This window comes from Lepisosteus platostomus, chromosome 15 (assembly GCF_059453375.1).
Source record: "Lepisosteus platostomus isolate fLepPlt1 chromosome 15, fLepPlt1.hap1, whole genome shotgun sequence".
Lineage (NCBI taxonomy): Eukaryota > Metazoa > Chordata > Actinopteri > Semionotiformes > Lepisosteidae > Lepisosteus > Lepisosteus platostomus.
Window position 1 is genome coordinate 4,053,997 of NC_142625.1, and position 27,961 is coordinate 4,081,957.

At 41.2% G+C, this 27,961-nt stretch overlaps 2 long non-coding RNA genes across 2 annotated transcripts; one reads left to right on the forward strand and one right to left on the reverse strand.

Annotated features, from left to right (window-relative positions):
* LOC148647710 (uncharacterized) lies at positions 1–27,961 on the forward strand. The gene is made up of 3 exons (XR_015926683.1): positions 1–418; positions 24,983–25,150; positions 25,469–27,961. It is a non-coding gene; the product is annotated as an uncharacterized LOC148647710 (long non-coding RNA).
* On the reverse strand, positions 17,231–19,193 carry LOC148647711 (uncharacterized). The gene is made up of 2 exons (XR_015926696.1): positions 18,386–19,193; positions 17,231–17,807 (listed from the first exon to the last, which is right to left on the reverse strand). It is a non-coding gene; the product is annotated as an uncharacterized LOC148647711 (long non-coding RNA).

Sequence of the window (27,961 nt, forward strand, 5' to 3'; positions counted from 1 at the left end):
AAAACGAAAAGCAGGAGGCAGGTGAGTAGGTCTGAACACGGAGAGACAAGGAGGAAGCAACTATCCAAAAACACTAGGCGAAATCGAACCCAAGAAGCAGGCGAGTAGGTCAGAACACGGAAGTACAACCGAGGAAGCAGCAATCCAAATGACAAGGCGAAACCGAAAACGAGAAGCAGGCAAGAAGATCGAAAACCGGAGAAAAGCAAGAGATAAACGCGCACTAGGGAGCTCGAAGAGAATCCGCAATAGTGAGGGGGGGAAGTGAGGAAAAAGGAGAACTAAACTAGAGACGGGAGAGAAAGGTGATTGGCGTTTACTTGCGGCGTGAGCTTGTTTTACAGGGTGTGCGCGTGGGAATGCAAGAAGGAAGAGACGCGCGAGTGGAATGCGTAACAGACACTGGAGCAACACAAAGGTAAAAAGTAACTAGTGTTAAGACATTAGATTCCCTGTTTACCAGCATCACTAATAGCTCCTTCCTCGAGCCACAGAGGATAATACAGAGTTGATGTGTCAGGGCTGAGGAGTCTTGAGAAAGTAACAGGTGCAAAACTGCACCATATGCTTTGAGAATTCTTCTCTTATTATTTTAATAAGTTGTTTTAAATAACTATATCACTCAGATGAATCTATTTTAATCAATAAAGCCCAAAGCAATACCAGTTGTTGTCTTTGTCTACCTCCTGTGGACAGTATGTAACAACAGTCTGGATGGTGGATGTTGCTGATATGTACTGTATTACTGTTTTATTTAGATGTGTTATTGCCCCATGCAGACATATAGTACATTTTAATCTTTTTTAATGTAAAGTATAGAGTTCAGACCTTCAGGGTGAAAGGGAAAAGTGTCTCTTAATTAACCTGCCTTGTCCAACCCAGGCAACTGTACTGGGGTCTAAATATCTTAGTACTGATAGCATCCTTCCTGAATGTCCTGACTTGACATTTTTGACCCAGTTAGATCCTATTCAGTTTGGAGTGAAACATCCTAACCTTCAGAAATGTTCATTTTAGGTGTTTGTTCATATTGCTGTGATATTCCACTAAGTGGAAAATAACAAAGTTGCTGGTTGCTTGGAAACGTCTCTTGCTTGTGACTGTCATTGTGCACTGAACGGGAGCACAGCTCAGTCTCTGCATTGACTGACAACATACAGTAGCACCTCTCCTGGTGCAGTTCTAGGGCCAGGGGAAGGAGCTGATTGCTCTGGATCTATCTGCAACAGACTGAAAGATACATGTAACTGAAAGTCATCATTGCAGACAGCTGGGATATTTTTGGCTGTTGACTGTTTCCATTGGCATAGAAAAGACACTTTGTCAAATTTGTCCACTAAGCAGACAAACATGTCAAGGGCCTGGAAATGATTTGAAAACCTTGTTCTATGTGACTACTAGCTTGGATAAAAATCTGGGACAAATTGATCAATTAGAAAAAAATCTACATCATGTTTTGTGAAGACTGGACCTGGAATGAAATAAATAAATAAATTAATTAATAAAAAATCATAAAAATATTGAAAATAAGAATAATAACCATTGCAATTGTTATAAAAACCTTAAGACACTGCTAGAGAGCCTTTATCTGCTGTTATGCAATGAAAAAAAAACTCAGAGTTGCCTTCTGGTGTGAAAAAAAGGAGCACTGATAAGAAACTGATAAAAAACTGATTGATTACCCTTTCTGAGTCAAAGATTTACAGGTTAAAGGCAGGCGGAATGCAGCCTGAAGCTTCTAGAGGAAGTCTTACCCCCTAAGGCCTCTGACTGGCTGAAAATACAATGAATGACAGCGGTTTTTACCAATCAGATCGCCTTATTTCTAGAGGTCGTTCTTCAAACATTTATTACGTAATCAATAATGTTCAATAGTCTGCACGTCTGGAGATAAGCTAGTCTGGGTTATTTTGGATATATATCATGCTTCAGAACAAGGTAAGAACATGGGACATATATATATTTCTGCTGGTTTTTGCTTTTGCAGTTTTGTTGGTAAAAATGTATGATATTGACATGCTGTGCTGGCCGGGTGGCAGGGTGTTTTTATTGGGATTCTGCTGGTTCATTAATTTATTGGTTTATTGCATAATACTGTCATATCTGTGGAAACAAACTTTATGGTTTTGCTGTTATGATATTGGAGAATACGTGCATGTGAGAACATTTGTGGAGCGGTTTGAAAAAAATGTTGTTTATCTTGCGTTTATCTTTTAAAACAAAGTGGCATCTGGGGAGACAGGCGTGGTCACCGGTGACCACGATCCGGGCTAACAGGATACACTGGGGTCTCATCAATAATTATACAAACCTTGGAAATACAAAGCACAGAATATAAATTTGCAGTTTCAATCCTAAATTAGTACACTTTCAGAAAATTATGTTGACAAGTCACACAGACAGTTGAATTACCTCGGTTTGCAATAATAGTGTTCACATAACTCCAAAATACAGCACACCTCTTTCTGTAAAGTCCCTGGTTTAGGTGGAGAATTTCAATGTTAATGTCAACCAAAGAATCCATGGATCTTTCAAACCTACCATGTCAAAAGGCATAATTCAGGACAAAGGTGCAAAAGAGTTTTGAAGACACTGAATATTCTTTTGAACACTGCAAAGGTGATCATTCAGAAGTGGAAAGTGTGACATACAGTACCTGTCCTCCAAATCTGACCAGCCAGGCAAAGAGGAAACTGGCCAATGGCTGAGATGTGACAAATATCTGTGAATAAACAATGTCCCAGTCACTATTAAGTCACCAACCTCTATCTTGTTAGACATTAATAAGACTCTGCTCTGGGCTCCTATATAGATTTGTATTCCCAACCTCTTTATTCCCTTCCTTTGTACTATACTCTCTGGGCTTTGAAAACTCTCTTGTTTTGTATTTTGCTGGCTTGATTCTGGCTTGTTCTCTTGACCACAAATCCTAGATCTCTCCCTGAATTTATTTGCATTTCCCATTTGTGACCCACATTGCCAGTATGTCCAAAGACATGCTGGTATGTTAATTGCCTTCTGGAAAAGTTAGCCCTGGTGTGTGTGTGTGTGTGTGTGTGTGTGTGTGTGTGTGTGTGTGTGTGTGTGTGTGTGTGTGTGTGTGTGTGCACGCGCATGTTTGTGTCTAAGTCTACATTTTGCTTGCTACAATTGATGGACCCATGGAGACCAAGAAGCTTTCAAAACAAGAAATTACAAGGGATAAAATTGTTAAAATGCATAGATAAGGACAAAGGTTCTAAAAAAATTAAAGGCACTGAATATCGAGCACAGTCATGTAGTCATTAAGAAGAGGAAGATGTGACATACCAGTCCTTCCAATCTGACCAGCTGAAAAGAAGAAACTGGTTAGGGAGGCCAGTGGCTGAGAAGTGAGAAAATGTCCATAAGTAAACAATATCCCAGTCACTCCACAAAGCTGGCCTGTATGGCTGAGTGTCAAACCCATGTTAAATCCCACATGGAGTTGGCATCAAAGCATTTAAGTGACACTGCAAACGAGACTTCATTTCCAACATTAATAGACTGGGATAGGGGATCTAAAGGGGAACATTTCGGTCTCTTGAATGCTTGGCTGTTAAATAGCAGTCAATAATAATAATAATTGCTAACACTTGTAGACACTTGTCCGGGTGTTGGTGAAAGAAGAGCTGTTTATTCGTATGCATACAGGAGATCAGCTTGTAAAAACTAGTCTCCCCGAAAGATGTTCCTCAGCGCTTTTTATACAGAGTAACAGACAAACTTCCTAGCTCTAACATAGATTACCTAATCGCTAAAACGAACCATTAGTTCTTAGTCAAGCTTGGATAACGGAAAACAACTAGTTATTGAGACTTAAGTTATTGCTTACATTTGCAAAACAAGACATTCTACTTCCCTTTTTACTATATTTAAGACATGAGCTGTACTTTTCCACTGACCTATAGATGCCCGCCTCGTATGTTCCCACTTGCCAATGTTATAAGCAGTTAGAAAACTAAAAGATAAGCAGTTTGTCAGTTTTCATAAAATTATAACATTCCCTCACACTTATATAGCGCTTTTCTCTCTGTGGTTTTAACTTGGAGTTCTCTTTGTTGCACTAAGTCATCACCACCAAGAGATGTGAGGTGTCGGACATTAAAAACTTGTAAGAAGGAGGATTGGAGAAGGTGTTTAACAGTACATCTGTGTTTCTGGTCGTATCCAATGCAACACAAAATAGCGAACAATTTCCAGGGTCATCATGAGGTGTGAGGTGATGCAATAAGTACATTTTGGATCATAGTGCTCAGTGATATACAGTAGACTTGATCAATGATGTTATATGTATTGAGTCTGTTGATGAGTCGGTCAATATTATGAACATCTGAATTCTGAAACTCAGTCTCTTGTGATGTATTCAGGCAAGGCATTAGTGCTGTGATGTTCCTCAGAGCTCAGCTTTCCCTCTGTGTAGTATTTATATCTGTTCCCATCTGACGGCTCATGGAGGAGTCTGCAGTTGCTCATAATGAGATTAAATATCTAATTTCATCTCCTGGGATAGTAAGTAAGTAATGAAGTAATGCAATCCATAATCACCTCTCCTAGGATTAAACTTCCCAAACATATTGCCATTATTATTAAATTGAATGTCATGTGCAAATCAATGCAAGAGTTTAAATCAATTTCTGGGGCAGCTGGAATCTAATTCCACCTCTTTAAACCTTCTGCGGTGTTCAGACTTCAAATTTCAAAAGACAGAGAAAGACATTAAAGTTCTATTAGTTCTGTTAGTTCTATTATTTGCTCATATACTGCAGCTCTACATCACTATTTAGTGTGCTTTAGAGCAGTGGTTCTCAAAGTGTGAACCACCTGGCCCGCGCTCCTCGGACCACTGGTGGTCTGCGGGCTGACCTAATAATTTTTCTTAAAACAAGTCTGCGCTGTTTAAGTTTGAGTGAGAAGAGGAATATTGTAGTGTCCGCTATGAAGGGGCTCCCCCTAGGAGCACTGTTAAGAACTGCAAGCTGTAAAAAGTGGGAGGAGGGACTTGTGTTGGTTCTAGGTATCGGAGTTTCACCAGGAGTTAAGAGGACTGTGTGTGTCAGTAATGGGGCGAGCACCAGTCTAGTCGTAGGCTTAGCTGGCTTGAGGGTCTGCCGAAAGGGCAGATTTTCCATTCTTTCTCCTTGGCTGTACCCTTCTGTTGCCTTGGTGTTTGAATGAAGCATGAGTTATGGCGGACCACCTCACCTCTACAGTCTCCCCATCCACGCCCGTGGCTTCAGTGTTTTAGTTTCATGCACCATGAATGAAATGTTACACGCTGAAAACGAGACAGTCAGTTTGGTGACGGTGTCCTTGCCACCCTGCAGCAGTCTGTTGTCGTTAGTGATGCACGGGTCGGCTTTTTTTACCTGCACCTGCCCAACCCGATCTAAAATATTTTTTGGGGGGAACCCGAGTCAACCCGCGCATCACTAGTTGTCATGATTGCGTGGTTATACAGTTTATGTTTTGATATGCAAGAGTGCACTTACTATTGTTCGTACCGTTTGGGTCTTACTTTTGAATAAACACTAAGCGAGAGGCTGAGGAGTTTTTTTTAGTTTTACATGACCTGAATGTTATTTCTTTGCTTTTTTTGACTACAGAAAAATAAGGACTTAACACTAGTTGTTTAAACTTCGGTTATAATTGAAAAAAAAAATTTGGGGAGGTTTAAGAATTTCGATATGAGTAGCACTGGGAAAAGAAAAGCGAGTGCTGGGTCTTCGATTGATGGCAACTAAAGAAAAAAGTGAAGCAGCTGGAGGAGACGTGGAAAGAGTACTGGAGATGCACTCGTACCCGAGCGCTCGCAGCCCGAGTGAGACTCAGCTGCCGGAGGAAGAGCCTGAGTCCCTGCCCAGCACACCTGTGAAAACCCGGGGGGCGAGCTGACGCTTGAGGAGCTCCAGACCAACTTCTTCAACATGATGGCACAGAACACGGGTGAGCTGAAGAAAATGATTCGATTTAATACAGTTGGAATTGAAGGTCTTAAAAAGTCCATGGTCTGTGTGTTTAAAGAGGCTGAGGACTTAAAAAGTGAAGTAAAAGATCTTAAACGAGTGAATACTGAACAAGAAAAACAAATAAAAGAACTTGAATTGAAAGCGAACGATGCAGACAGATACCGTCGACGATGGAATTTAAAATGACTTGGAGTTAAGGAGGAACGTGATGAGGACATTGTTGTAACAGTGAAGGGTATCTGTAAAAGGACCCTGCCGGACCAGGAGGACGTGATATCGGCCATTGACACTGTTCACAGGCTCGGGAGAGCGAACATGTCTGTGCACCCCAGATCGATTAAAATACAGTTCACCAAGAGAATGGCAAGGGAAACGCTGTGGCGAGCGGCGAGAGGGAATGAGTATTTGAATGAGAACAAACTGATGTTTGCAGAGGACCTGTCTGCCGCGGACAGGAGCACCAGGAACCAGCTGTGGCCCCAGGCTGAAGCTGCCAGAAGAGAGGGGAGGAGAGCCTGCTTTGTGGGAGTGAGGGCCTCTGTGGACAGGAAGGAGATTCGCTCACAGTGACTGCTCAGTTAATGATTATGTTTGATTACATTTGTTGGAGCAGTATATACTAGTGTTTATTTAGTGTTAGTTTGGAATGTTGTAGTTGTGTATTAAGGACTGTTATACAGTAGTTCTGGTTCTTGAAAAACTCAATAATTTAGACAATCTTAGAGTTAGTTATCTGCTTTTGTGTATGTCTTTTTCATGAATGCCAGAGGTACTCAATATGTTGTAAAAAGAAAAATGTTTTTTTTTGTTTTGTAAAAAAGTGAGTGCTGATTTTTATTTTATACAGGAAACGCATGCATGAAACGTGTTAAATTCTATAATTTAATTCTATAATTCGCATGCATGTTAAATTCTATAAATAATTGAGAAATAATAAAGCAAGGAAAACATGATATATGTAAAAAATACAATATTATCACATAATTTACTTCATTACCTCTGGCGGTTAAATTTTTTTTCTGTTGTGTTTTTTCCTCTTGTACCTGTTTCTGATCCTCTATTTGTAGTTTGTAGTTATATTTGTAAATTCTATACGTTTAATAAAAAAAGGCAAAAAAAAACCTTTGAATATCGTGGCGCCCTCGCCAGGCGTTGTGGGCGAAGAGCGCCCGGCAGATGTGCGCGGCGAGGGGCAGGATGGGAAGAGGAGCCCAAGGGGGGACTGAGGGCTACTGGCCAGCGCGGGTTGACCATCTGGAGCGGTTGCACATTGTTGTGGGCTGTTGAGTTGTGGAAATAGTTATCCCCGTTTACACCCTTTTATACCCACTTAGCAACCTTATAGTACCTGTACCCCAAGTAACCTGAGTGTGTTATAGCCAGGTGACGCTGTATTTGTGCGCCGGTGTCTTTCCTGGTGTGCTGGGAATAAAAGGCACTTTCTGCTCTAAGAGCCTGAATTTCTCTTATAAGGTGGATGCAGGTGGTTACATTACCTGTAAAGCGCTTTGGGTGGAGCTTGAAGAAAAGAACTATATAAGAATAAGCAATTATTAATTATTATGATAATGTCTTACTTTGAGTTTGAAAGTTATAAAATTTGAACGTGTCATTTAAAGAAGCAGAACCTTTATGATGGAGCACTGGCTCAAATCTGGGACTCTGAAACGCAAAAATAGCAATGATAGTGACAACACAAATGCGAGTAAGATGCAGAATAATATAATAATAATAAACTTTATTTTATATAGCGCCTTTAAAGGTGGCTTCTCAAAGCGCTTTACAGGATGACAATAACAATAAATAAGAAGACTACAACAATAAATAAGAAAATTTCACAAGACAGGACACAATTATAATTACAACAATACAACAATAACAATAGAGGAGACCGTGGAAGATGGTATTAAGAAGAGCAGAGGGGTGAAGAATGGAACCAGTTAAGTAAAGGCTTTTCTGAAAAGGAGGGTTTTGAGTCTGGATTTGAAGGAGTTTAGAGAAGGTGACTCTCTAATATCCTTGGGCAAAGAGTTCCAGAGCTTGGGGGCATAGCAGGAGAAGGCCCTGTTGCCCATACAATGTAGACGGGCTTGGGGGACAGTAAGGAGGGCAGAATTTGAAGAGCGGAGGTTGCGAGGTGGGGAGTAGGGCGATAAAAGTTCAGACAGGTATTGAGGTGCCAAGCCATGTAAAGCCTTGTAGGTGAGCATGAGGATTTTAAAGTCTACGCGGAATTTGACCGGAAGCCAGTGCAAGGACTCCAGGATAGGAGTAATGTGAACACTTGCACTAGACCTGGTCAGGATTCTGGCTGCTGAATTTTGGACATACTGCAGCTTGTTCAGAGTAGATTTAGATACCCCAGGGAGCAGAGCATTGCAGTAGTCAATTCGAGAGAATACAAATATGTTGATCAGCTTTTCAGCCACAGTTAATGATAGCATAGGGCGTAGTCTTGCGATATTTCTAAGGTGAAAAAAAGATGTTTTGACAGTATGCTGTACATGTGGGTCGAATGTTAAGCCAGAATCGAATATAACCCCAAGGTTTTTCAATTTTGATTGGAGCTCAAGTACAGAGCCATCTACAGACAGGGTTACAGGACTGGCTTTACGAAGTTGATGGGGGATACCAATAAGCATGACTTCAGTCTTGTCACAATTAAGATGAAGGAAGTTTTGAGTCATCCAAATTTTTATGTCAGAGATGCAATTAGATAGAATAGAGACAGCCACATCAGTGTCGGGTTTGGTATGGATGTATATTTGAGTATCGTCAGCGTAAAAATGAAAGCTGAGGCCATGTGATCTTAAAAGCTGACCAAGTGGGAACATGTAAATGCTGAAGAGCAAGGGCCCAGTATTGAGCCCTGAGGGACACCAGACTTGACAGGACCAATTTCAGACCTGTACCCATTGAGAGAGACAAAGTGACAGCGATCAGTGAGGTAAGACTTAAACCATTTGAGGGCAGTGTCAGAGACTCCAAACACAGTCTCGAGACGAGAAAGCAAGATGTTATGGTCAACAGTGTCAAAGGCAGCACTGAGATCAAGAAGGATGAGTATGGAAAGAGAACCAGAATCAGAAGCTATTAGGAGATCGTTGGTCTCCTAACGATCGAGAATAGAAGTGAAAATGCGAGTGAGGTAATTTGTGAACCGTACCAGCAGTGCTGGAATTCTTATTCCAACAGCTTGATAACTCTGATGTGCAAGGAAGCAGAAGGTGTGCTTGATGTGTCTTCATCTGCTTCCAGACAAGAGTCTAAAGTTGTCCAGCTTGCATCCAGATATCACTTCTCCGATTGCTCAACAAAAGCAGCTCTATTCTTCACATTAACTTTTTAATAAAGACATTTGCAAAATATACAGCTTTGTTTGTAAAAAATATTAGTACTTTTCATAAAATTGAATTCAATATTGGTTATTTTTAGTACTTTTATGGGTGATGATTTTTACAGGGGAAGAAACGGACATAGGCATACTGTAGGTGGTCCACCGCCTCTGTGACTTGGTGTCAGTGGTCCCCGGACCACTAGATATATGGTGTGGACAAAATAATGGAAAAACCCCACAAAAAAGGATTCATATTTTAAAACAACTAAAGCACAATTGACAAGATTTGTATTATATTAATCTTAATACTAATTACCAATATCTTTCTGCTACAAAGGACATCTTAAAATCAGTACTTTATTATGTGGAATTTAAAGCAAATGAGAGCTCTTACACATGTAATCAAATAGACGGCGCCTGTATTGCAGGTACATCACAGAAACAGCATATGTGTTTAATGCATCAAATAAATGGTGGTGGATCTGGTATGGTATGACCATCTCGTGGGAGTAATTGTGTCCTATTACTCTGTAAAGTAGAATTACAGTAATGTAAAATGCCTTTATGTAAAAAGGAATACAAGCCATTTATAATAATACATTCTTTACACTTATATAGCACTTTTCTGGACACTCCATTCCCAACGCTTTACAGGTAATGGAGATCCCCTCCACCACCAATGTGCAGCATCCACATGAATGATGCAACCGTACCCATAGTGCGCCAGTACACTCCCCACACACCTCAGTGGGGATAAGAACAGAGTGATTAAGCCAATTCATAGATGGCTATTACTAGGAGGCCTTGATCGATAAGGACTAAATCTGGTCAGGACACCATGGTAACACCCCTACTCTTTTCGAGAATCACCCTGGGATTTCTAATGACCATAGAGAGTTTTGCTCTTTTACATCTCTTCTGACAGATGGTGCCTTTTATAGGCTATCTTAGGTAACCATCTGCACCCTACAGATGCAGCCATTCAAAATGGGTGAGGTATTTCGCGGCATACTCCGGTGGGCGTGTCACAGTATCACGCGGTATCACGCGTTTCACGTGTGTCACGTGACTAACTATCCTGCGTCGCCTTGTAAAACCGCCAGGGGGAGCTTAACCTCTCATGTACAGCATTTGAGCCTTTAATTTTGAACTGTGTATTACAGCATGTTAATCATCAGTCATTAAAATGTTGGTATATTTTATGAAAGCAAGATTGCTCAGTTGGACAAAAGTACACAACCTACCTTTATCAGAAATATTTATGCATCAAAGCCTTTACTGAAGATATTACTAATAGTATTAATAATGGATGACTTTGGACAAGCTGTATACTCAAAGTATAATTTCTTTAGCACATTTGTACAAGCACTTGGAATCTGTCCAAGCCATACTTTGTCAGGCATTTTGTTTTACTTCAACGGGGCATAAAAACTTCCTTGCTTTTAACAGGGCGTTTCATAATTTCTAGCTACGAGAATGATTTAAAATGCGACACCTATCATTCAACTAGAGCTTAAAATATCACAAGGAAAAATACACACCGGTATTCCATTTCTCCCTAAACATTGTAAGCTTCGAAGTCTTTAACTAACGTGATACCGGAGTCAACAAGCATACTTTTAGAATTTGATTAAAAGGGAATATAATATGGAATCGCGTATCTAAAGAATTTAATAACGGTATGATTATATCCGTGTACTGCGGCAGAGCTATGTAGGGCTGTTTCGCCTGCCTGTTCATGCGAGCTCTCTTGTAGCCTACTGGTCTAGGTGCGTGACTGGCAGGTTGTGTGTTCGAATCCAGCTGGTGCTGGACTTTTATTTTAACAAACATTTCTTCGAAAAAATAGGTAAGCGATATTATGGACAATCAATTGACTTTTATATTTCAAAATATCGCAACATGATCGATATTTGCAATATTTTGAACATATCTTCCCTTCTGACAGCGGTTCCTGCTTCTATTGTGTGTGTGTGTGCAACAGTAAATTTTTATAGAGAAATGGAGGCTGGACAGTATGCGTTACAATATAAACATTTATATTGATTTAAATCGTGTTCTGATTTAAATCGCAAACGCGTGTTTAATTATGTGTTTTTTAATCATGATCAGGCTAATGCATTTCTACATTTTCTGTATGAACCAGCTTAGAGGTTCATACAGAAAGACAGCTTGTGTTTAAATTGAGTGTAAGGTAATTTATGCTTCTAAAGTCATGGTCAGTATTGTTGTACTGTGCTGTACTGTGTCACATTATTTTATAGCGTTTTTATTGCGTTATTAAATCCGGTGGCGCTGTGTTAGTTTCCTGACTCACATTATTTAAACTGCGACACTGATCATTCATCTCTAAATAAACTTTATTTTATATAGCGTTTTAAGCGAATAGGTAATTAGATTGCTCATAAACCTAATCACTTTTTCTACATAAACGCAGCGTGATTGCTCTCTGAAAATGCTTTTCCTTTATTTTTAAAGTAGGCTCAGATTTCAACTATAGATCGTATTATTATAAACTTTCTTGGAAAAATGTATTTTATGTAAACCATGTTTGCTATTAATTCATTTAGGGCTAAAATACGTTCATTGTCTTCTAATCGAGTCGAGTTGACATTGGAAGCCTGCCACACCCGGACCGTTAAACCAAAGCATTAGCACGTCAAAGCCCATTGAGCCAGTATTGGCTTTAGTATCCCCCCCTTCTCCCCTCAATTCAATTCAATTCAAGGTGTTTTATTTGCATGACAGATGGGTACAAGCAGTGTTGGGTACTGTATGTATATTGTAACGCTTACGGCAGACAGGCACTATGTAGGAGCCGACGCACCAGAGCAGCGCCTGCAATTTTTATATTTATAACTTAGTTTTTAAAATTAATCAAGCAATACGAAGCATCTCCTTTTACTTAGTGCCTGAGCATACTGCAACGCGTGTGAAGCCCATAAACGATATTAATTTTGGAACTTAAACATACAGTATATGGCTGGTCTCGGTACTTTAAAGAAAACATACACACCAGTATTCCATTTCTCCCTAAACATTTTAAGCATCGAAGTCTTTAACTAACGCGATACCGGAGTCAACAAGCATACTTTTAGAATTTGATTAAAAGGGAATATAATATGGAATCGCGTATCTCCAGAATTTAAAGACCAGACAATCGCAAACTCGTTTTCAATAAAATTATTTTATTCATTCAGCAGTTTGTGAGAGGGACATCCAGCAGGGAGAGACACACACACCGGTTTTCATTGACAACATTGTTTTTTTTTCAATTCCTCTTGTCTAACAGGAATGTTTTGTTTGTGGACAGACTGTTAGACAAGAGGAAAAGACCGCCTCCTCCTACGAAGCATTTCGTTGATCCGATCACGAATTCTTTTCCAGTCGTACGCAGCAAGGGTTGAGAATCTCCGATTCACCATCGTACTAATGGTTTCCCGGAGATTGGGTTAAAAAAAACAAAAAACATACTAACAACTGTGCCATCCTACTCCTTAGTTAATACATTTTATTATTCATAAACAGTTAACATTGTTAGCAAAATATTTTGAATTATATTTAACCCTATTTTTTCTTTAGTTTTGTATTTAACTTATTATATGATAGTCAGACTTAATGTATATTTGAACAATGAAAATATATTTTTACAAGATTTTACATTAAGCACTTAAAATTAATATGGTTAATAATAGTAAACTGTAACATGCTGTAACAAGATCGGTTAAACTGCGAAGAAAATGCTTTCAGAGAAAATGTTTCAGGTGTGAAGAACATTGATCAATGCAATTTCAACCAAACCTGTTCCCACACACCCCGCCCCCACTACCATTAGAATATACACAAACATTTTAGCGTTTCATTCTGAGCAGAAGACCCTCACACCTGAAGAGTGCTGGCTGTGACGAATTAAACCGGTTTTACAGGTTTCAATCACAGACCATGTGACATGGGACTCAGTAAACTACAGTAACACCGTATTTGATAACGCTTTAAAAACGCTATAAAATAATGTGACTTGGCACAGAACAAGTTTACAGCACAGTACAAAGATAAATGCTGACCATGACTTTAGAAGCATAAATTGCCTTACACTCAATTTAAACACAAGCTGTCTTTAGCCCTCTAAGCTGGTTCATACAGAAATGTAGAGATCCAGGCTCAGAACACACAGCTTCATTAGCGAATACATATGCAGGACAACTAGAGAAGACGTTTTACAGAGGATGGATTTTTAGAAACATCCCATCAGACATCCCATCATATTCACAACGTGAAATCTAGAAAATAATATTACGTAACCAAAATCCGCAATATGGAAACAGAACCTGTGTAATTGTTGATAGATGATGTACTCGTAACATTTTTTCAAGACGAACTACAACATTTAAAAAATGACTTGTATGTACTTGATATCTCTAATCAATCCACGGGTCCCAGCACAAAACGAAAGTAAAACGCATGCCATTTCGCGCTTCTTATTAGTTGCTCAAAAGTAATTTGACCGTATGAAATGCATAATATAAACCTAGAAACATATACGTGAGCAGTACTTAAGCACTGTAGTATCGGTGTTAAGACATACCTCTCAAATACTGTAAATCAAGTTAAAAATATCTCAAGACCGATTCTGGTCGTAATGAAACCATGCAAGGGAGTTTTTATGTCCGTTGCAGTTCTTTTGCAACATGAATATAATTATATCGTTATTAATTTCTTGAGATACGCGATTCCATATTATATTCCCTTTTAATCAAATTCTAAAAGTATGCTTGTTGACTCCGGTATCACGTTAGTTAAAGACTTCGAAGCTTACAATGTTTAGGGAGAAATGGAATACCGGTGTTTTTTTTTCTTTAAAGTACCAAGACCAGCTATATACTGTATGTTTACGTTCCAAAATTAATATCGTTTATGGCCTTCACACGCGTTACAGTATGCTCCTATTCTTTTTATGCTAAGCTACTAAGATTTCCCTTCAGTGGTAAAATTAAATATCTACAACGGGCACAGTAAAGACGTTTACAGTAAGTCTTTCTACGACAGACCAACGGACCACTAGTGCCCCTGTCGGTCAACCAATCACGCACCGCGGTATCCCGTGTCATCATAGCTGCGGTATCTGTACCGCGGTGTCTGTACCGCTCACTTTGAATGGCTGCATCTGTAAGTCCTCTGGTTTTATTCTGATTGAATTGTATATTTTTAGCATGCCTCTGGCTAACTGCTGTGCTGCCCTGCACACCTGCTGATCCACCTGTGAACAGTCTTGTTATTTTGGTTTCTTCTTTCTTGTGCTTCACATGTCATGCCTGACAGGGCCAGACCTTTGTTGTTATGGCGATGGCACCAACTCCCATCACAACCTGCACAACCAGTGTTCATAACAGCACCTTCACAACTACGTTAAAGCATAACACAAAAATAGAATCTACTGTAAATGATTATTTGAATTCTCATTCTTTGTGTTAACTATCAATTGAATAAAGATTATAAAAGGCCAGTACTGGAGCCCTGTGTTAAACCCCTGCAGTGCTGTCTGTGTGGCGTCTGTATGTTCTCCCCATGTTTGCGTGGGTTTCCTGCAGAAGCTGCAGTTTTTCTCCCACAGTCCAAAGAGGAGGTCAACTGTGTGGATAATTCTTCTGGGAAAAACTGGCCAGGCTGTGAGTGTGTGTGTCGGTCTGTGCCCCTGCGAAGGCCTGGCATCCCATCCAGGGTGTATCCAGGACCTGTTGCTTGCGGGGTTGGGCTGCGACACCTCCAGTGATCCTGTACTGGATAGCGAGGCTGAGAAAATGGATGGATGTTTGCTAGCTGTCTGCAGATTTACAAGTGGCTGACAATCTTGAGTGGGAGTAGGAGTGACAGAGAATGAACTCTTTTGGAAATGGTCACAAAGGCATTTTAACTTAACACTGCAGATTGGAACAATTGAAAAAAAAACATAATGGAGAAGTTGATGTTTCTTCTGTGATCAATTTTAAAAGCAGTATTTGTATTTAAGAAAGAACAGAAAGCTGAAAAACATTGAGACCAAACAGGTGTCAAAGCCGGCAGAGCATTCTACATTTTTCTGAAATGATTAAACTTCCACATTTATCATATAAGCTGTGTGTAAGAATTGCTGTTTAAAAACGTCTCAGAAACAAACAGGAGTTACAATAAATGTATACTATGAACACCGGCAGTTCACTCAAAGTCTCCACTTATATTTCTACAATTAGAATAATTCTGACGATTATTGAATCAACCTGAGTGAGAAGAAAGAAGGGTTGTCAAACTGATCAGTCTTTCAACACTTGATCACAACAACCCAAGATCCACTGCACATGACCCGTCAGTATGAAGTGCTGCAGTAGTCGATCCATCACATTGACCCCCGTCAGATGTTCATCATTTTTAACAGCATGTTTTCACATTCATAAACCAAAAATGGGTAACGTTTCAGTAGAAGATCACAGATTTGTTTCTGCATGAAAAAGGCAGCGCATTCAGAAAAAAGAGCGGAACAATGTGAAATGTCTTAGACACTGCAGTATTTATTTATTTCATGTACAGTAATCAGATACCTTTTTTATTTTTTGTCCACTGGTTCTAAGAGAACTCAGAGACACTGCCTTGTGATTGTTGTCATACCTGGTGCTGAATCATTCACTGGAGACACCAGCCATCCCGACAGCTCACACTGAAACTGAAAGTGCACAGGGCATATTTCTTTGTTATTCAGTTGTTTTGTTTTGCAGTGTAGTCATGTCATTGCTGTGCCGTCATGGACAGGCTTATGAAACCTCATTTATTGAGCATTGATGGGTAATGGCAGTGGTCAAACTGTGAGGTATACGTACATTCTGCCTGCTAAAGGAAAACCATGGCTATTATAATGTACTGCTTAAAAGAGTAGAATGAGTCGATTTCACATGCTGAAAGGTGTTTTAAAATATCACAATACAGCAGCAGCAGAGAACAAATACCTCAACCAAACAAGATTAATTGCCTCCTTTACTGTGAAGTAACCTCAGAATGTGAGTGCGGGAGTCTTTACCTTTATGGCAACAGCTGAACCTTAATGTAAGAACATGTTGATAAAGATAAGAAGCTCTAGACCTAAGGTAACAAATAGAACAGATCATCATGTATTATTAGTGTGTTCCTAGTCCCTGATCTATAATTTGTGTGTTTGCATTGTGACAGGTATGTAACTCTGAAAACATAAAAAGACTTTGTGCCTGTGCTCTCTTTCCTGTCATATAACTGTGGCAGCGTGGCATCTTGTCACAACATGGTCATCGTCAGTGAAGTGAATGCATTCACTGACTGCACATGGTCTTTTCTTTCATTTTTATTGGATTATGATAATCACCTGGGTAGTTAGTGGGATGTTTTACATGTTTGTCATATTCCTATTCTTGCTGTAACCTGGCAATGTTAGGTAATTCTACAGAGAAGCAGAACTGGGGGTGACTTAAATCTTCAGAGTGTATATTTCTTAGTGATCCCAGGATTAGAGGCTACTTTCTGAGATGATCTGTGGGAGACTACTCTGTACCAGAGCTTCATGGATGTTACATGAGCTACCAGCAGTGGAGCAGCCTGTGATTAGCCCAGTTAGCTGCTACTTTCTCTCTTCTTTGCATTTTGCTCTGATCCAATGAATTTAAATTCAACATCTCTAGGTTTAATTACTTAATAATTACACTGTTAATACTATTCTTAGAAAAGAGTAGGTAGAAAGAGTTAAGATTAAGCACAAACACTTGTATTACACCTGTATGCTGTGGGAAATAATAATAAAGATCAATAATGCCCTCCATAACAGGAAATATCCTGGAATTAAACACAATACTGTATGTGTCCTTTTCACTTTGGTAAAGGTGTGAAGATCCAGTAATGATCAGGTTCAAAGTAAGACCAGAAAAACAAAATATTTATTAATAATATAATAAGTAACACAACAATCAATAAACAGAAGCAAAACTTAAAAAAGTGGGTTATGCTATTTAAATCATAATGGACCTGACCTGGTACTAAAAACCGTCTCCTTCTTTGAAAGACAGACGATCACAAGTGAATGGGAACCAATTTTCCTCTTCTAACAAAGCATCACTAAAATAAGAGAGGAAGCTTTTAGCTTGAGGGCACAATATTGAAAACAATAATTAATCAAGTTTATAAGACTGTAGGCTCTCTTATAATACTGCTCAGATTACCTAGTCAAAATCTTGTTCCATGACTCATGAGAAAATGGATCTCTTCCATGGCTCAGCTTTTGAGGAAAAGAAGGAATATGACTGAATTGACTACGTTTCGTCTTCACTTCCTGGAGTCTCCCTTCTCTGTCCTTCTTCCTCCCTTTTGGATTCTGTCTTCCTATTTCTCCTTTCCTCCTTCCTCTTCTGTTGATGTACAGTATGTATGGAATGACCCATCATTGTTTATTGTTTACTCTTTAGTATGATGGTCTTAAAGTGAAGTTATTTCAGCTGCGAAAATCATTTGAGACTTGAGAAAACTTGCCTCAAATTTCAAGGGCAGCTAGGTAAATACCACCAAACTCTACGTTTTCTTCCAGACCTTGTGAGTAGAGCTGTCAAACTGGAAAGTGTAAGCATCACTAACTACAGATGTCCACCTCAATTCACAACCGTATTTTAACAAATGTGAAATGTCATCTGCAAACGCAGGGCAGCACAGGAGTGACATGATTAGCACAGCTGGACCCCGAGTTCAATTCCTGGGCCGCTGTCAGTGTGCCATTTGTTTGTTTGTGTGAGGTTTTTCTGGGTATTCCAGGGTCCTCCCACAGTTCAAATATAAAGTGCTACATGAAGTGGTTTCTGAGAAAAGTTCCCCTAATGTGAGTGTTAGTGTGTGTCTGTCCAGGGTACTGTACATCCTGCCTTGCGCCTGTAATTTTCCAGAATAGGCTCTGGCTCTGCAGTGGACCTGTATTAGATAAAGCGGTTAGAAAATGGAAAGATCTTCAAATTACAGAAATATAAGTGCTGCATGAATGTGGAACAAATTTAGAATTACGAGTCGTTAGGAATGGTTGACTTACCTTTGAAAATGTCTGTGTTCACGGCTGACGTATTCTGTAGCGGATTTGAAATGCGCGTGCATTTGATCCTTGTTTAGCTCTGTGACAATGCGTTGGTTTTAGGAGCGTGGCTTGCCGTCGGGTATCTTTGAAGGAGATAAAGGGCCGGTGTGGAATCGCGGATGAGGTTTTCTTATAAATGTTTTAGGAGCGAGCGATAAACCTCGGTCAAGAGACAAGGAAAATGATTCTTTAGAGAGGAAAACAAATGTGCACCTGTGCTATGGAGATTTCAGCATGGTTCTGCAATGGATATTTAAGCAGCAGGGTTACCATTTAGTGCAGGGCTCTCAATTAGAAACACCAGTGGTGCTGATGGGAGAAAAACACATTTGCATGTGGATGTCAGGGACGAAGGCTAGAGGGCTGTAATTGCTGGTGTCGTGGGTGTCTAGTGGTGACTGGCGGTACTGCAGTAAGAAAAGTAGTTTTCTCCGCTGTGTCACAGCTTGCTGTATCCACTATGTTGCGAACTTAAAACCCATAATAAGACCATAACCACAGTAAATATATTGTGACAGAGGGAGTACACTTTGGGATTACCCTCTAGAACCCTGTCTCTTTCAAATGTGTAATAATCATGAATAATTCCTTATACTTACAGTATGTAGTACAGCGCTTTTCTAGACACGCCACTCAAAGCTCTTTACAGGTAATGGGGACTCCCCTCCACCCCCACCAGTGCGCAGCTCCACCTGGATGATGCGCCAGTACTCTCCCCACACACCAGTTCTCCATAGGGAGGAGAACAGAGTGATGAAGACAATTTGTTGCCAGCTTGTTTTCCGTCACATGAGCTTCAGATGTCAGGAATTAGCTGGCTCCTCTCTGGCAAAAACAGGTTTGCTGTCTTTCGGATGAAAGGACCTGCAACGTTTGTATTTTTGATTTTGCTGTGACTTTCTGTTTTTTTTTTTTAAATGCTGTGGAAGTCGAATTGAAGATTTATAGTAACTGTAAGATTCTGTGTATGTAGTTGGTGCTCCAAAAGATGTAGTTAGGTTTCAGGTTGTTTTATTTTGGAATTAGAGTTACATGCTGGCCTTTCGTTGTCGCTATGACACAAAAATTCCGGCTGTTTATATATTTCTGGGACACCCTTTCCTCCTCGCTCAGCATTGAGGGTTCGGATGTCTTGGGACCCACCTAGCACCAGGTCGTCCCCTCCGCGGCCTGAGGGCACAGGTTTCTACCCGACATCGTCTGACCTAACCTGAACCTGGGCTAGCCCCCGTTTTGCCGCTAAGCATAGGGTCGCACAGGGTCTTTTTTGCTCTCCGACATCCGCGACAGGCTGGTTGTGATCCAGCAATCCCAGTATGGAAATGTACTGTTTTTGAACAATCAGCGCAGCTGTATAAGCTACACTCAGCTGAGTATGCTATAGAAGTGTTTGTCTCATTGAAGTGTGTTATGCCTCTGTGTTGAAGAAAGATGTGAAGACGGGGGTTTGAATTTAATCCTTTCTGTAGGGGGTTTAGACTTCTAAGTCACAAGCTGGGGTTTATGGCAGGAAAGGGGGTTAACTGATAAGGATTGCAGATGCAAGCTAGGAACCCCCCTGGGTGTAATGTTAAACTGACCATTTGCCCAGAACATCGTAAACTGGCCAAATACCATGAACCCCCCTCTTTACCATCAGACCGAGTGACGTCAGAAACGGAGAAGAAAACACTATATAACCCAAAAGTTTGTAACAGTACGTTGAACAATACTTCGGTTTTGTTGTTTCTTGCGGGAAACAAGACTTCGGCTTTATTGTTCCTTGCATGCAATAAACTCATCTGTTTTACTTCATCTCGGGATCAAGAACCTTATTTCTTCTGTTACAACAGTGTGGACAACCTCAGAGCACACTGCACAGTGGAGCAAGGGTTATTCAGCGCTGGGGCCCTGTGTTCAGGTCCACACCAGGGGTGCACTCTCAGTGTAGTTATGTTCTCCTCCTGTTCGTGTGGGTGTCTGTGTCCCTAGGCCAGGCTCCAGCTCCCCCGCAACCCTGAATCGGAAGAAATGCTTAGAAAAAGGACAGATGTGTCACGGACGTCCAAAGGGACTAACCGTGGGGAGCAGGAGAGCGGAAAAAGACCCATATGCGTAGCGGCGAGACGGGAAAAAGGCCCGGGCTCATTAGTGCAAAGAGTTCAGGAATGCCGTATAGAAACCTATGCCCTCAGGGAGCGGACGTGGGGCGCCCTGGTGCTAGGCAGGTCTCAGGACATCCGAACGTCAAAGCTGAGCGAGGACAGAGTACAAGACCCGGAAATATATAGCCCAAGGGAAAGAGAGGGACAGGAAGGACAGCAGACTGGAAACTAGGGACAGGACAGAGAAGGAGCGCCCTCTGGCTGCAGAGGGCGTGACAGGATGGATGGAACACATAAGATCAAATTAGGTGAAAAGAAATCAGTAAAGTAAAAAGGCACTCCTTTATAAGAGCCAGGCTGGAAAGGTATGTTTTAAGATTCCGTTTAAAAGTGTCAACAGGCTGCGATTCCCTCTACTCCCCTGTCAGACTAGGACCTTATAGATCAAACTGCCTCTTGTCGAAGAAAAGTTTAGAAATTGCCAAAGAAAACTCTTCACTCAGGTTAGGTGTGGTCAAGCAGAGTCCTTTATTCATGCGCATGGGGAGGATACAATCATGCAGATCTGAGAGCAGCCTCTCATACAGATCTGTGAGGAACCTCTCCACCGAGATGGTAAATGCAACGAGTTTTATACAGCAAATTCACAGTTTTCATATTAGGGGTTGTTTTTCTTTCTACAAACACTTCTTTGTAATTGACCACGTTCGTCTTAAGAAGCAGTTTTACCTTGTATACAGACAAAAGGAAGTATATAAATAAAATGTGTGAAATGAGCTAGACATTCTGCTGTTGTAGCATTAATATCAAAAAGTCAAATAATATGTTTGCAATCGTTCTTTCATACTGTTGCTAGGTAAAAGCATTTTTCAAAGCCAACTAGTCACTATCTTATAAACTTTAAAAAAGGCCAATGCTAAAATTCTTCCTCACTCTCCACGGGTCTTGGTCCTGCACTAACTAAAAGCCCAGTGTCGGAGGATCTGACAGGAGCAAACCTTGGGTGCAATACAGGCATACCTGTATATTCAGGTGCCAATCCATTCAGTGAGATACTGTATATATCAGTATCAGTGATAACTAACAGGGAAACAGGTGAAGGGACTTCAAAACAGATGTAGTATATGCTCTCCCTCTGGGTTCGGTCAGAAGACGGTAGACTGGACAAGAGGGCATCGCAGTAGCTGACCCTACTAGTTATAAATGCATGCATTCGCTTCTCAGCTATCAGTCTGAGAGAGTAAGGGCTGCAGTTTCACAACATTTTAAGGTGATAAAAGGCTGTTTTTGTAACATTACTAATGTGGGCTTTACATTTTAAAATAGGATCTAAAAATAGGATTTTTAACTTGGAGTTTGAAATCACACAGACACCACCAGGCTGCACACAAAGATTACTAGAAATCTTTAAAAACACTTAATCTAAGTGAAATAACAGGCATTGTTGCTACAAATAACAACCACTAATTATGATTGCAATCAACACACAAAAACCAATAAAGCACATATGAAAGTCTAACAGGAATATGGATCCCCTAGTGTAACTGTCTTTTTAACCTGTTTTTAAATAATTTGTCTTAAAGACAGGCCTAGAAAAACAATCTACCCAATCATCCGAGCTTCCCATTCTTCACTGATACTATAATCCTGTCTTCAAGTAGGATTCAGATAAGATAAGATTGCTTTATTGGCCATACACAATTACTTGCAATGGGAATTTGTCTTTTGGCAGACCCCAGCTTGCTCTCCAGGAGAAACACAGACAGGGAGAGTCACTTGGGGTCAGACCCCATTTATACGGCGCCCCTGGAGCAGGTGGGGTTAAGGGCCTTGCCATGGGAAAAGACAGGAAGAACAAAATAATGTGCCAATTTTTAAAATGATCAATGGGTCATCATTACCACAATACCTACATTTCTACTTAGTTATCTATGCTAACACAGGGGAACACGTCACTGTAGCAGGCAGGGCTGGGACCAGGATGTGGGCACTAGGAATAGCGAGGACCAAGAACAAGACGGCCTGGACCAGAGCATCCCGTTACCAAGCTGTGTGGGGCTTGGGGACAGGAGGGATGGGGAAAGGTGAAACAGCAAATATAGTCTGGGGCTGTAGGTGCCGTGGGATCGATGCTCAACTGGAAACTGAGAGAAGGAAAGGGAGACAGCAGAGCGAATAAGGTTAGATGAAGAAAGAAGGGGAAGGACAGGGGAAATGAAGTGGCTGCAAGTGTTTGAAGTTCCAGGGAGGGTTGTTGACATCAGGAGAGCTGAAAGGTGCAGAGCCAGTTATTTCACATTGAAAATGTTGAGGTAAAAGCTGGTTTGAGAAGAGGTGGGAAAGTGAGGCTGATCACTCGTAGGACCTGTGGATTGAATGTGTCAAGGATGGCTGCTTGAACCTCCAGTCAATCATTAACATGCTCTAGGAGAGCAGCACATGTAACTAAATAGAACCTGCCTGTGTGTGGTGGCATCAAAGTGGAGATTTTCCACAAACAAAACAAGATGAGGAAAAAGGATAAAATGTTCCACTTCTGGATCACCACTTTCTTCATACCCGGACCAGAAGAAAATATGGAGAAGGTTGAAAATGGAGTCAAAGAACTCGATGGAATTCAAAGTACAGAGCGTGGAGACAACGACAAGGGTTATCTTATCCTGACATTAACAAAGAATGATTTGGACAAAGCAAATAAAGACAACGCCAACAAAAACTTCTCTCCAAATTACAAGGTGAAACTGCATTTTACGAAAACCGTGGAGAAGCCATTGACTTCAGAGGCCAGCACTTCAGTAACCCCGATCATTATAGATACTCTGACACCACTGACTCTGACCCTGAAAATGAACCTTTTGATGAAGAGCAGCATACACAAATAACAAAAGTCTGAAATATTTTTATGGGAAGAAAAAATGAGAAAATAAGGAGAAAACTTGAATATAATCTGAAAACCAAGTACCTTTTTTCAAATGGCAATAGGACATAGTGTCAAGTAAAATGCTACCAGTTATAGGAACTATTTTTTTTTCCTGACTAATTTTGTTTTGCCCCATACATCCGCAAGAGATCCACACCATTGTCCAGTAGAGGAAAGGTTCAGTTGCTCTGTTGTGTATTTACCTTTTTGTGTCAAAGAGACAATGGAAAAAGTAACACAATCAGGAGGTAAAAGACAGCACTTTCCCATTTAATTCCAGAGACAGATCATGTGTCACACCCGCTGCCATCAGTGACCTTCACACTAACAGTCTCGCCCCAATCAAGCAGCAGCTGGGGGCAGTCCCCGCAAACGCCGCACATCAGACCCCTTAACCAATCAGGACAGCTCACTGGTGACCACACCCTCCACATCCAGACACATTTAAACCCTCTCCTGTTCTCATCTCATTGCTTGGTATTGGCAGCTCCTTAGGAACGCCTTGCCTCGCACTTTCTCGTGCTCGCTCCCTAATATTACTAGTGGCCTTGAATTCGGAACTGTCACGGATGTCGGAAGGGACGAACCGTGGAGAAGCAGGACAGTGGAAAAAGACCCTATGCGAAGTGGTGGAACGGGGAGTTAGCCTGGGCTCAGCAGTGCAGAGTTCAGGAGTGCCGTATAGAAACCTGTGCCCTCAGGCCACAGACGGAGCAGCGACCTGGTGCTTGGCGGGTCTCAGGACATCCGAACGTCAATGCTGAGCGAAGGTGAATGAGAGATACGGAAATATACAGCCCCAGAGAGAGAGACACTGGAAGGAGAGCAAGCACAGGATACTAGGGACAGGACAGAATAGGAGTGCCCTCTGGCTGCAGAGGGCGTGACAGGAACCTGTCCTTGACTTTTGTCTTGTTTCTTGTCTTGTCTGTTACATCCGGTGTTTAATTGTAGAATGGGCCTTTCCTTTGTATTCCATCACCAACTGTAGGTGCTATATGCAAACAAAAAGGGTTTGTCTGCTACACCTCTCTTTCCCGCGAGAAGTACAAAGACCAGATTGCAGTTGGCCAAAACCGTTACTGAAACGGTTTGCCTGCGTTTGAACAGAAGCAGTATGGATAAGGGATGGAAAGAGCACTTATGAAGAGAGGAAGACAGACCAGGCTGGTTCGTGCACCATCTCCCAGCTTATTGAAATGCACCTTTTAAGCTTGCAAACGTTAATAATCCTTGGATGTTTATGGAATCGGCTGCTCTGCTGCTTGTGTTTTGTGGTTTTCTTTTTTTTTTAAGTGTAAAGGTGCTAGCAAAGGCAGCTAGAGGGAGCGATTCACCTTCCACAGAATGCTAATGGCCCTTGCATGAAGAGATTTGATGCTTTGGGGTCATACAAAATAAACATCTAGTACTTAACCACAGAAATGTGATTGTTGTTATAACAATGAAAAGTGGGGGAGGAGAAATGAGTGAAGATTGTTTTTTAATTGAACTTTTCTGCTCCTTGTTCAAACAAGGCCAGTGCTTTTGTCACTTCTGTCCCTCTCCTAGTGCACAGATACAGACAGCTGCAGAGTCCTGAACCAAGTCCCAGAGACTGCTGGAAGGCACTGAGTGCGGCAAAGAAAGATGTGCAGCGGATACTGGGGAGGACACACACACAAGTGGGCGGCTTGTTGTGATGCTTTCCCTGCAGGCATTGCCACCCAGCACCCAGGGGTAGGCAAGAATATGAAACATGAAACAACATGAAAAGTACATTTTATGTACAGGGTTAGTCAAAATGCTGTTGTTAACTTGAACCGTTTATGAAAAATTAATTACCTGGGTTACTGTGACAAAAGAGGTTTCAAATGAAAGGATTAATATTAAGGTTTCTAACAGTTACCTTACAATCCTTCGCCATCTGAGGAGGAGAACATAAAGCTTTAGTAAAATAACTGGCATTTATACTTGTTGACAATTTTGACTAACCCTGTATATATATATGGTATTTTTACAGTTTGGCATATTAATTTTATTTTCTTGCTATTACAGGTCAAGGAATGGAGGCAAAGAAAGAGTGTTGTTTCACCAAGTGAGCAAAAAATGGTCATAACTGCCATGAAAGAGCACAAAACTGCATCACAGCAGCTGGCTTCCTTTGCATTGCATTGCGAAGAGGAACATGTAAGTTGATGGCTACACTGATCTACCCCTCCACTCGATTCAAGGCTGTGGTGGAACTGGAACCATCCTGGCAAGCAGAGGGTGCAAAGCAGAGTAACACCCTGCATGTGACACCAGTCCATCACAGGACTCACACGTATTCACACCACAGCCAATTAAAATCCATGTTAATACAGAAAAAAAGACCTCCACCTGCATAATTCCCATCATGTGCAGTATTTAAGAAAATTTGGAAAATCGGTACTACAAATAACTGTAGTATTTCAATACTCTGGTTTCTACCCATCGGTCCGATGATATATTGGCGGTTTAATGGGATTCTGGCAAAATTGGCCCTAGGTGTCAGTATGTGTCTGGATTTGCGTCCGGCATCCTCAGAAGAGTGCTTTATGTTTTCTTTTCTTAATTTCATTTGATTACTACAGATTATTAGGTATAATACATCTGTGATCAATGTTTTTTTGTTAATACCCTGTTTTGTTAAAGCCCTGAACAAGCCAACTGGACCACTGACTCCCCTGCCACCCCACCCCCCACACTATCCAAGCTAGATTCTGGAAATCACTAAGTGGAGTGAACTCACAAAAAGCTGCTGGACCTGACAGTATCCCTGGCCTGGTACTCAGAACATGTGCCTGTCAGATAGCTGATGTCTGTACTGACATCTTCAACCTGTCCTTGGCCCAGGCCACTGTACCTAGCTGCTTCAAGACAAACACCATTGTGCCAGTACCAAAAAAATCAGCACCCACATGCCTGAATGACTACCGCCATTCATAATGAAGTGCTTTGAAAAAGTACTTATTCCACACATTAAAGCCAGCATTCCAAAAACACTTGATCCTCTCCAGTTTGGTAATCGCACAAATCGCTCCAATCTTTATAGCTTTAAACTCCACACTAACCCACCTGGTTAAAAAGAACACCTATACAAGAATGCTGTTCATTGACTTTAGCTCAGCATTTAACACCATCATAACCATAAACCTTGCTACCAAACCCAGGGCTCTAGGTCTACACCCTCTGTAGCTGGATCCTAGACTTCCTCACTATCAGACCCCAGACTGTCAGGATTGGCGACCTCACCTCCAACACACTCACCCTTAAGACCGGTGCCCCTCAAGGCTGTTTGCTCAGCCCACTGCTTTACTCCCTGTTCACCCATAACTGTACTGCCACGTACAGCACAAACACCATCATCAAGTCTGCTGACGATACTAATACTACAGCCTGATCACTGACAACAGTGAGAGTTACTACAGGGAGGAGACAGAACAACTTGCAGACTGGTGCTGAATCAACAACCTATGTCTCAACATCAGCAAAACCAAAGAGCTGATCGTAGACTTCAGGAGACAAGGAAAAGTCCACCCCCCCATACAAAATAAACATCTAGTACTTAACCACAGAAATGTGATTGCTGTTATAACAATTTTTGTTTTTACAAAAGCTTGTAGTACAAACATGTCCAAGCTTGGTTACCTAAACGCAACAGTCCACCCCCCCATCTACATCGAAGGGTCTACAGTGGAGATGGTGAATAACTTCAAATTCCTAGGTGTTCACATCTGTACTAGGCTGTACTTCCTGAGCAGGCTGAAGAAAATACGCCTCCATCCATGGATCCTCACCAACGTCTACAGATGTACGGTGGAGAGCATACTGACCAGCTGCATCACAGTCTGGTACGGCAACTGCACCGCATCCGACCGCAAGGCTCTGCAGCGGGTGGTCAAACCTGCCCAACACATCATCGGCAGTGCCTTACCATCCATCCAGGAAATCTACAACACCAGGAGTTTGAAAAAAGCCACCAAAATTATGTCTGACCCCACTCACCCTAGTCATAACTTGTTTGTACATCTGGTAGAAGGTTCCAGACGCTCCAGTCTCACACAACTAGACTCCGAAATAGCTTTTTCCCCAGAGCCGTCAAGCTGGTGACGCCCCCACTCCCTCCCATCATACTACGATCTCTCCTCACTTCTTCCTCCACCACAATGACTGTACTCCAACACCACTACATACACAACAACTGAACGTAAGCCAAAATTTTACTTAAACCTGTACTAGTTGTACTATTTATTAACCGCCGTATAGATTTTGCACTGTTCGCCGAATTACTTTTGCACTGTTTTTGTCCTGTTTGTATACTTTTCTCTGTTTGTATATTTGCAGTTTTTGACAATTTTGCACTGGCACCATACTGTTGTTCACATTGTTACTCTTATTGTGTTATTGTTGATTGTCTTGTCTGCTGTTCTATTTATATGCTGCACCTGAGAGACTAATGAGAAACACTTTTCACTATACTATGCACCCGTGTCAGTATAATGACAAATAAAGTAGAACTGAATTTAA